Raw genomic sequence first — 10,135 nt, 5'->3', positions numbered from 1 at the left:
GTTGTCTATATTTACTTGTTATTTTCGTTTGTCTTGTAAATTCTTTTTCTTATTTTTTCACATGTAAGTACCCTCAATCCCCGGCTTGAACGATCCCTGCTTATTCTATACTAACAACTACATTTTTCAGGGTTAAATTGGTGATTGCTTTTGCACGTATCAATTTTTGGCGCCGTTGCCGGGGATTAGTGTGTTATTGTTTAAGTGTGAAAAATTGCTTTTGCATGTAAGTACCCTCAATCCCTGGCAATGGCGCCAAAAATTGGTACGTGCAAAAGCAATCGCCAATTTAAACCCTGAAAAATGTAGTTGTTAGTATAGAATAAGCAGGGATTGTTCAAGCCGGAGATTGAGGGTACTTACATGTGAAAAAAAAAAAAAAAAGAATTTTCGGCAATTAGAGAAAAAAATGTGTATTATTGTTTAAGTTCTATGGATTTGAGTCCCCTATACATAGTGGATTTGGAGTTTACTTTGAATTGAAGGCCCATTGTTGAAGAATTTGGTCTTTGTCTGATTCACACTTGTTCAAAAGAAGGTTATAATGAAGTTTGGGTCCAATATGATGACACTTGGCCCTTTTATAAGCCCAAAGGAGGACATGACGTTTTGTTATGCATGGTGGATTTCGAAGATAGTCTCTCTACATCAACAAGTGCTCTACTAGGTTTTTAGGATACTTTGTGATTTTCCTATCCCTTCGTTTCTTTAAACCTTAAGCCTTGACCCCATTACAACCCTTAATTGTAAGACCTCTTTGATCCTTAAGATGGGACAACCTTTGATGTGGAGATGAGTTATAACTGTTGAACTTATGGCTTGGGTTCAGTTGTGCATGTGGTTGATATCTTTCATGACATCTTTAAAAAGAAAAAAAATATATATGTGCTTTCGTTTCTTATGTATGTGATCTACTTCGTAATCTTTCACATATACTTGAGTGATAAGCTTTTAAGCATGAGCCTTGAATCTGAGAGAAGAAAGAGTGATATATCCATGTGAGGTTTGAATCATGACTTGTTTGAAATATGTTGAGCTCAACCATCACCATTGTTTACCCCCAAGTCTTACATGCTTATATGTGGATTATATTTTGTAATTAGCTCTTGAATATCTTGAAGATGTGAGTCTTGATTAAGTGCTAATCTTGGTGACTTGAAAGTATGAGATTTCTGAGACAATATTTTAAAGGGTAGTAGAGGTCATTTTGTGTGTGTCAACGTCTTGGTTTTTGTTGTTGGTTTTGATTTTCGTTTGAGTCTTCTTTATGTTTTATGTTTTTGAGTCTTTGTGTCCTTGTGTTTTTCGTTTTCTATACTTAGTCTTTTCGTTAGTTTCTTTGTTTTCGATTGTAGTCTTTTTGGTTTGTTATGTTGATTTTGCTAAGGGACTAGCAAAAGCTAAGTGTGGGGGAATTTGATAGGAGCATAAAATGCCATTTATTAATGTTTAAACCCTATATTTTGCTAAGTTATTTCCTTTAACTTGATCAATTTAACTTAGTTAGTGTTTTACAGGTAAAATGGAGTCTCAAAGTCCAAAAATGGCTAAGGAAGGCACAAGTAGCGCAGAAATGGAAAGAAATGAAGAAATGGAAGTTCTCCCAGTTTGACTAGGAAAAGGAATCCCAGTTGGAGTAGAAGTCTGAAGCTGACTTGGACTAGGAGTTCTACTTGGACAAGGAAACCAATTCTATTTAGATAAGGAAACCTTCTGTGTTAATGTCTAAAAGTTCGGCGGTAGCTGAACCTTTGATAACGCTGATCCGGTGGGCGGATCGATACTTAGTGTTCTCAGAGCCTCCGTTGCCTGTCAAGTAAAATACAAAGGGGCGTCAGAGGGAGACCGCGCTGGGCGGTCTTCAACTCTCCGATGCCTAAGTTAGTCAATGTATTTATGTTGACAGAGTAACAGTAGGTAAAGTATTGAATGCGTAATTAATGAGGAGAGAGGAGAGGACCTTTTATAGGTGAGGAAGAGGTTGATCTTCTCTTTGTTTTCGATGTGGGACTGATATGCTTCAGTTCCCAGTTTCAGAAGCTTCTGACGCCATCTTGGCGCGGCGCGTGGCGGCGCGTCGTCGCCGATCTGGAGGTGGTCCGACGTTGGGGCTGTAGCCCGCCTGGCGGTGTGTCTGCATGTCATTCCTTTGGTTGGAATTAGTACCTTTGGCGGTACAATGAGCGTAGCCCATTAGAGCTAAATATGCTTGCAAATGTACATGTATGTACAAGTCCCCCAAGTCCCCAGTCAAGGAGGGCAATCTTGGTTGGGGAGTTGTTCGGCGGTTTGAAGCGTTTTCTTCCGCTAGACTTGCAAGAGCATAATTAGCGTCAGTGCGTTGTCAATCGTTGGTTTTATCGAACAAACGCTTTATACCCTTTCGGGTGGGCCCCTGCTAGGCCCTCCAGGGAGTCCCCCACTCCCCGGCTAAGATAGACCTCCGGATGGTCGGGAAATTGTTTGTTGAGGGGGAGCTGCACGGAGCAGAGGGTGTTGGGTCGCGAGCCCAAGCTTTAGGACCCAAATGACGGGGGTCAACGTGCCTGATCAGGGCCGTCGTAGACTGTTGACCAGTCCCCGTGTCCCGTAGGGACGATCTGACGGTAACGCCGCGTGGCGGTCGTTGTCAGAGTGAGGCGTGGCCTCGGGATTCGCCGTTTGGCGGATATCCCCCCGCTAAATGCAGTAAGAGGCGGTGTCCGGTAGGCGTGCCTAGCGGTATTTTGTAGAGTGATATTGCTGAACATACGCGGCTAGCAAGCTGAAAAGGAGGTTCCGCTAGATGTTCAAAGCGGAAGATGCCCAGCTTGCAGGATGGTAAGGGAGAAGTTCCGCTGGCGGGGTTTCGCTCAGCGGAGACTTCGTAACTTGGCCGATGACAAGTGAGAAGTGCCGCTGGCGGGGTTCCGCTCAGCGGAGACTTCGTCACTTGGCAATTGACAAGTGGGAAGTTCCGCTGGCGGGGTTCCGCTCAGCGGAGACTTCGTCACTTGGCAGATGACAAGTGGGAAGTTCCGCTGGCGGGGTTTCGCTCAGCGGAGACTTCGTCACTTGGCAGTTGACAAGTGGGAAGTTCCGCTGGCGAGGTTTCGCTCAGCGGAGCCTTCGTCACTTGGCAGTTGACAAGTGGGAAGTTCCGCTGGCGGGGTTTCGCTCAGCGGAGCCTTCGGACGATTGGGGAATTCTGCCCAAACGGTTGCTCCCACCGTGTGGTGACCCGAGAGGGGGGTCCCACAGCGCCGCGACTCCGAGCCAATGAGGAATCGACATGTCACGAATGACATCCCGATAGCTCATCAACCCGAAACCGCAAGGCCTTTTGAGTTTAGGTTGTTGGTTTACAAAACACTTTCTTGGACAAATCATTCTAGAAACCTAACAACACATTTTCAAAAGCGGAATTCGAAATGGGCTAAGAGTTTTGGGCTTGCGATCGGAGCCCAATTTGGAAAATAAAACTGATCTCTAAGTAACGACAAGTAAGGGAGACGCGCCCCAGGGTTACGGGTCTCCCGGAATTTTCGTAAACGAGTAGGAAATAAATAAAAAGTAAATAAACAAGCTACTACAAAATCCGATCAAGGACTAAAACCTTCTTTTGATAAAACTAAAGAGAAATGCGCCAAGCCGTGCCATGTGCCTCCCCTGTACGCTTCCCGACCACATGCTCGAAACCTGCACACTATAGTAGGGGTGAGCTTTCGTCCTCGCATGCCCAATAGGGGCCGACCCAACCATGCTAGGTTTGAAAAATAATATACTTGAAAATATTTACTACATAATATTGTGCACGTTTATCGAAAAATACTTTAAGTAAAGAGGCAACCACAAACATTTGTTTTCTTTCAAAAAGCATATGCAGTATGCTTCACACAATTTGGAGCTCCGAGATACTTACCTGCCGGCTAAAATAAGATAAATCAGTGACCGATCTGGTTCGTCCTGAGTAAGAGAACCAGCCAACTACTCTGTAGTCCTTGTGACTACAAGTAGCGAAAGTGTCCATTTCCTGGCTCTGAGTCTCCTATGACTGGTTCACTGTCTGTACTTACCTTTCCCCGACAAACATAGGAGCACAGCCCCCTCCGGAGGTTCACGGTTATCGACACCGTAGGATCCCTAGGAATCAACGCGTCTAGGTCCCATTCACTTTCAGGTCACAAACATACAAAGGGTACAGTATCTCAACATGCAAGTCTAGCCTCGGTTTTCGCAATCAACAATTATCAGCTCTGAAAACACATGTATCACGAGGCATCGACTGATGAACAACCAAAAACGTTCTTGCAGGCAACATACTATCATAGTATAGCAGTTCACATATACTGAAAAACCTCTAACAAGGAAGGGACAGCTCACCCTACCTGGAATTGGAGTGCTTGCCCACATTCGGGTTCGTTCTCGACTTTCAACACTTTGTCCACTTCCAAATGCACACGCTCGGGTCCTTTATAATAAAATTAAACCAATAAGTAACTTGACTTCATTATAACTCAACTAACCGAGCTACCAAAACATTTACTTGATTTCCTTATAGTCCATCGGATTATCCTTTAATCGAAAAATGATCTAGAACTTGTGTTTATAGAATTTTCCTTTAGTTGATAAATTCTATTATCCATTCCCAAACAATCCAAATCCAAATGATATAGCATTTGAATCATTTAGGATATGGTGATTATACTTAGCACTTTCACCTTCATTTCTTTACCCTTTTTACCTTAAGAAAACAAATGGCAATTTCCATTCCCGAACAATTCATTTAACATAATAAGCTCATTCGGGATATGGTGATCACACTTCTTCCCATACTAAAATTTCGGTCAACCGGTTTGACCTCATTTTATTTAGCCTTTAAACCCTAAGCTATTAAATAGCAACCACCATTCCCGAATAATTTCATTATACGATAATTCCGGGAAATGGTAGGTTTGGAATATTTCTATTCACGGATCTTAAATTGAACATTCCACATATTAATTCACTTATCCAAAACCGGTCCATTCTTATTTATAATTTTTCTCATGTAATTAGCCAAATCACCGCTTTCATAATTAAATCAACAAGGACAATTTCCTATCAATTCCAATCCACTCAACAACATATCCATATCACCATTTTAACACTTTCCCATTCATGAGGCTACAAACAACAGATTACAACCACCACAGTTTCACCAACAATAGATTCAAAACCCAGACCCTTACCATTTCTTCTTTTCCAAACATGGATTCGATTCAAGCCAGCTGCTTTTTCCACCACCATCAATCCATTCAGATTCCCTAGTACGTACGCAAAAATAGGATCAATAATCCATTCTCAATCAATCCATATCCAAAACAAAGTCTCGAGTTTCTTACCAATTCCTCAATACAAATGGAACTGACCCCGCACTTCCCTTCTCCGAAAGCTTACAATTTTGCAGACCTCCCTTCCTCCAAAACCTCCAGAACACATATTCCAAAATCCTCACAGATTTCAAATTAAGAAATCGAGTTAGGGTTCTCAATCTAGATCAAAGTAGAAGCCTCACTAAGAGGAAGGGATAGAATCCAGCTTACCGAACGAAGAGAATAAGCTGGTGGTGCTCACGGTGACGCTAGGTTGGCTCACGTGCCAGCGGTGGCGCGTGAGACGCGTGCGGGGGCTCTGGCCGAAATCGGAGGCTGAGGGTCTATGGCTTTGATGCATCGTGAAGCCTTGATTCCAGCTACGGAGGTTGTTTAGCTCGATCCGAGCTGGAGAGTAGAGAACGAGGGCATGCAGGGCCGAGGCCTCCGACGATGCTGGTACGGCGGTCTCCCGACATCGACGAGTGATGATGCTCACGGGTTTCGCTCTTCCTTGTCCACTGAGTCGGACGGTGGTGTCAGTGTGGCGAGGTGATGATTAGAGGTCGACGAAAGAGGAGGTCAGTGGCGTCGTAGCTTTCGATCTGTGGTGGAATGGCTGGGCTCTGATCGGACTTGAGTGCTGGTTCGAAGGGTGGAGGCGGTGTTAATGGGTGGTGGCCGGAACTGGTGTTTTCCGGTGGTTGCGGAGGGAAGAAGAAGAGAGAGGGCGAGAGGTCGAGGTTGATGCATGGCCTCGATTCCTCTTGGGTTTGGTTCGGATTTAGGTATTGAGTCGATTGGTGGTGGTGGTTTTGTGAGATGGTGGCCGCACGCTGTGTTTCCGGCGATGGCAGAGAGGGAGGACGAGAGAGTGAGAGTTCGGGGAGAGAGAGAGTGCGACGCGGCTGGGAGAGGAAAGAGGAGAGTTGTGAGGTCTCTAGGGTTTTCTAACCCTTTTATTCTTAGCTCGTGTGAAAAGTCCATCCTACCCTCGTGTCCAATTACGAATTTATCCCAGCTGTTTGCTTTCAGGTTTTGGGCTCGTAACTTCTATTTTATTCGTTTTTCGTCGAAAACTTCCTAAGTTAATTCTTCACTTTGTCCAAGGCCCAAAACTCGATCTCGTAAAAATCCAAAATCCAAAACTTTGTTACAACTCGATTTACCGTCTTCGAAAATTCAACAAATTGTCGCCTCACTAAACTTTTGTAACCTTCTGGCCCAAAAACGAAGGACTCTGGCCCAAACTTAAATCATAAGGCCCAAATTAAAGAATCTCGTCACCAAAAATTTCCAAAATCGATTTCTTCACTTAAATCACCTTGCGAAAATCTTATTGGCGAAAAAATTACATTCTAAAAATTAAACAAAAAATTTCGGGGGCTCACACTCTACCCCCCTTAAAAGAAATTTCGTCCTCGAAATTTGCCCAATGCATGAATAAGAGAGGTTACTTCTTTTCACCTCGGGCTCGTGAGTCCACAAGCCATAGTTTCACTTTCCCCTGTTACCTTTTAAACCTTCACATTTCACGTGGTACATCTTACTTCACTTATGGGGACGACCTCATCAAACTCTATAACCATTTGTTTTTCGCAAATTGCACTTTTCCTCTATCACATTGTGTGTGTATGTGCAAACATTTGATTTCATTGTCTCATCCAACTCCTCTGAGCTCAATGCCCTATACAAAGACATTATAATTTTAGCCTTTCCGAATAATTCAAAGAGTCTTATAACAAATCGAGGACTAACACTTAGTCACCCAATAATCTCAATAACAACATACTGCAAAGCAGTGGTAAATCCACTTATCAACCTTGTTTGCACAACTAGATGACCAACACACTAGTGTAAGAATTTCTCAAGCGTTACTTGTAAACAATTCACGTGGATTACTCCATCACGCATCCAGTTACGCAACATAATAACATTCGTAAAACTTTCACAATTTGTACTCCCATTAACTTCACATCCCCATTCCGGAGCTATCTTTACCACTTCACCAAGTGTTCCTATTATACCTTCCATAGGATACACTTTATTCCGTGAATCATGCTTCCTTTCGATTAGCATCTTGCTAAATAGTAACTTCGTTGCAACCATGCAATAATAGCTTACTTTTCAAAATCACTGAAAACCAATTGACGTCTACGCTCAATTCCCATTTAACGAGAGTATAAAATTACTCGGGAATTTGAGCCTTAAATATAAGTGGCAACCAAGGAGAGAAACCGAGCTTTCTCCATTGGTCAACCTAAATAATTTTCGTAAAGCGTCACTACGAATGACACGTCAACGATGTCATCACTGTCGTCCGCCTCGTAGTTATCAACGATCTTGGTTGTCATACCTCATGCACACTTATACGTAGCTTAGCGGATACTGTTTACTCCATGAACAAACAATTGTGGCAACTTGTACATATGACGTCGAAACCAAGCAAACGATTCAGTAAATTCGATGTCACATTGTGAAATCGCAACACCTATGTACCTACAACACGTCATGAGACACCAATCAATAGGTCGCTTGGCATTGACCAAACAAACCGTCCAATGCTCAAGGCATCAAGTTGCAACAATACTTTTCGCTAAGTTTCAACGAAATTCGAGGATCACCAATCGAAGTTGACTCCTCGAGATTTGTAAAGTTCGTAGCATTTCCATTCACGGTCTCGACCTTGAACTATCATTTTCATCATACGAACTCGTTTGATGTCAAAACTCAAAAAAATCAAGTCATGAGCGCTCCTTCAATTTTTGGTCAAGCCAAAACAGTTGAATCGGTTACAAGCACTTTATTTTCTTGTGTCCTCGTCCGACAATAAGAAAAAGTAATTTCTAAATATTCTCCTTTAAAGTAATCCTTTACTTTCGAAGTGGGTGCCCTGAGTAAATTCGAAGGTGAACTAACATTCTTCCAACCACCAGTTTTACATAAAAAGAATAACCAAAGAGAAAAGAAAATCACAACGAGTTTAACATTTCCAAGTTTCCAAGAAGTTGGAAAATAATTTTGAATAAGTTGACGACTAAAATTTTGGGATAAGCAATTCCAACCAAATCCCTAGATCCAAATCTAGAAATGCTGACTCAGACCGTCGTCAAAATTTCAGAAATTTAAAAGTAGTAGAGGTCGGATAAAACTAAATTTTGAAGTAGTTGCGGAGACAAAATAGTAAAATTCTCGGAATTTCAATTTTGCTTGAAAACAGATTTGGGGAAATTTTCAACTTTTGTACTTTTCGAACAAAATTTGTTGACAAGAACCTTTTGGTAGGTAAGGAAATAATTTCAAAGGCTTTTCACTGGAACAGGAAAATAGTTTGAGTTTGTTTTCAAATTCTAGGCTGCAAAGTTTTTTTTTTTTTTTTTTTTTTTTTTTTTTTTGAAGAACCCAAAATGTTCGAGCTTTGTAAAATAGAACACTTTAGTAAGGAAAACCCGATTGTCTAAGGTGTAGTCTCTTGACTTATGAGGAAAACATTTTGAGTAATGCAAGAGACGAAAATCAACTTTTGTAGTAAGAGGCAAGAATGTAAAATGGTTAATGTAAACTCCTGGTGTGGAAGAAATGTTACGAATTCATTGTCTCAAAAGCAAACACGTGAGGTAAATGCGCAATTTGTCACCTAGATTTTTGAACTTTTCAATTACGCCTTGACGTCACCATTTCAGCGTCATTCTAACCACGTAATCAAAGTTGTCTTTCAAGAGTGTGCTACCAACTTGTCTACGTTCTGAAATTCGTAGCGTTATTGACTTCAAAGCAATCAAAGACTCCTTGAAGTAAAGAAAACTGGCTGCTAAAGTTATAATACTTTAAGGATCTTTTCATGACCACTCTTAGAAACGTTGCTAGTGATCCTACTAAATACCAGTACAAGGTCGTGACCTTGTGATCTCGAAGCATCCTAACATTTCCAAGCACGTTGCTGGTTCCGCAATCATTTATTTTCCCAACAATTTCCCTGATTATAGGGAACATAATTTCTCAACTCTATGCAGACCAATGGCAACTCAAGAATAGTTTATGTGACTCCACTGGTCTTTCATCAATTTCTTGTGCTTCCCCACAAAGTAATCTTGTCAGCACAACAATACAACATTAGAGTTTCCAAAGCAACAAGGCTTCATATCGTTCCACCAATTAACAACAAGATTGGGGAGATGCCAAGCTCAAGCAATAATCAATTTCATGTTTGTGTTGCCCTTACAAGTTTCCCCATTAGTCCACTACTTGGGAAACACTTGAGAGGTGTCTACCTTACTCGAAATTCACACCTTCTTTCGTAGAGCATCGATGGGGAACCGCTGCAGTCGGGCCATCGCTCGGAAGGAAGAAGAGGAAATCGAGTGAAAATATGAACACCACTGATCCAAATGACTATATAGGGGTCATTATCTCACTTTTTACTCAATTTTTCACTTTGCCCCACACAACACTATATTTTTCAATACGTGCAACAATATATGTAGTACAACAACTATAATCCATTAATAAAATTTACTCTATAACACTAGCATGGGGGTACACAAATATTCCTTTCAACTTCATCTCTAACCTACTTTTCCGAGTATCAACTCACCCAATATAACCTCGTTAACTCCTTAATGCTCAATCCCCTAATAATTTACCCAACACTTTATCCAATTTTCATACTTACTACCTTTGGAGCGTTTGTGGTCGAGCGGCATCATGACGGCATTGGCAATTTAAAATTTAAACCAAACTTTAAAGCACCACAAGGAAACAAACAAAATTCTTTTTCAAGGAACCTCAAATGTATCTTTACT

General features: G+C 41.6%; 1 long non-coding RNA gene across 2 annotated transcripts; it reads right to left on the bottom strand.

Annotated features, from left to right (window-relative positions):
• Positions 1-3,389: 3,389 nt before the first annotated feature.
• LOC133736190 (uncharacterized) lies at positions 3,390-6,482 on the bottom strand. 2 transcript variants are annotated; one of them, XR_009859453.1, is made up of 4 exons: positions 5,364-6,325; positions 5,211-5,285; positions 4,368-4,450; positions 3,390-3,685 (listed from the first exon to the last, which is right to left on the bottom strand). It is a non-coding gene; the product is annotated as an uncharacterized LOC133736190 (long non-coding RNA). The 2 variants fall into 2 exon arrangements; XR_009859451.1 differs by lacking the exons at positions 3,390-3,685; positions 4,368-4,450 and having other exon boundaries at positions 5,113-5,285; positions 5,364-6,482.
• Between the last annotated feature and the right edge of the window lie 3,653 nt (positions 6,483-10,135).

The sequence above is a fragment of the Rosa rugosa genome, chromosome 1 (genome assembly GCF_958449725.1).
Source record: "Rosa rugosa chromosome 1, drRosRugo1.1, whole genome shotgun sequence".
In the NCBI taxonomy this organism is placed as follows: domain Eukaryota; kingdom Viridiplantae; phylum Streptophyta; class Magnoliopsida; order Rosales; family Rosaceae; genus Rosa; species Rosa rugosa.
The sequence above is the reverse complement of the archived record's forward strand: the minus strand, read 5'-3'. Positions and strand labels throughout refer to the sequence as shown.